The following is an 898-nucleotide window of genomic DNA, read 5'->3' as shown; positions in this document are numbered from 1 at the left end:
AACTAGTATTTATGAATGCAATTCACTAAATAATTCCAAAATAATAATTCAACTTTCAAATCAAATAATCTTCAATTATATGTTTAAAATTATTGATCGTTTTGTTTCTATGAAAATGGTAAACATGTACTTACAAAACTAATATTTTATATTTGATCATTAATGGGTGTTGAGCAGGTTTTACCAAAGTGTCCAAAGGTTGGCTCGATCTTCACAGTCGGCCATTTTAACCCGGAAGTTGATCAAATCAACGCTTAAGAGAACCTCTGCTTTAAGATTTATTAAGTTAAGATGCTTAAAAAAAACTTATAGAAGACATTAACCTGGTTGTTTTTGCTAACAACTTTAGTTTGCAATAAACTTTGATTTCCTCAACTAACACTAGCGCTTACAAGCTAGCCAACGCTAACAGTTGTTAGCACCAGCTAGCTAGCACAAACCTGAGTTAAATAATAACCCAGATTTTAGGTTTTTATTTTTACTTGAGTTTTTAGTTGTTTTAATTCAACAACTGAGTAATTTTAACCAATATTTCAAAAACTTCAAAAGAAAACTGTTGGGTCGAACACTAGTTCTTACTAGCTAGCCAGTACTAACATCCATTAGCGCCTACTAGCTAGCACGAACACGAGTTGTTAAATAATAACCCAGATTTTAGTTTTTTCTTTTTTTAACTAGAATTTTTAGTTGTTTTAATTCAACAAATTAATAATTTTAACTAATATTTCAGAACACTTATCCCAGTCTGTTGGGTCGAACACTAGTCCTTACTAGCTAGCCAGAGCTAGCATCCATTAGCGCCTACTAGCTAGCACGAACACGAATTGTTAAATAATAACCCAGATTTTAGGTTTTTCTTTTTACTTGAGGTGCTTTAATTCAACAACTGAGTAATTTT

Source organism: Nematolebias whitei, chromosome 1 (assembly GCF_014905685.2).
Source record: "Nematolebias whitei isolate Nwh7 chromosome 1, NemWhi1, whole genome shotgun sequence".
In the NCBI taxonomy this organism is placed as follows: domain Eukaryota; kingdom Metazoa; phylum Chordata; class Actinopteri; order Cyprinodontiformes; family Rivulidae; genus Nematolebias; species Nematolebias whitei.
This window is presented reverse-complemented; position numbering follows the sequence as displayed.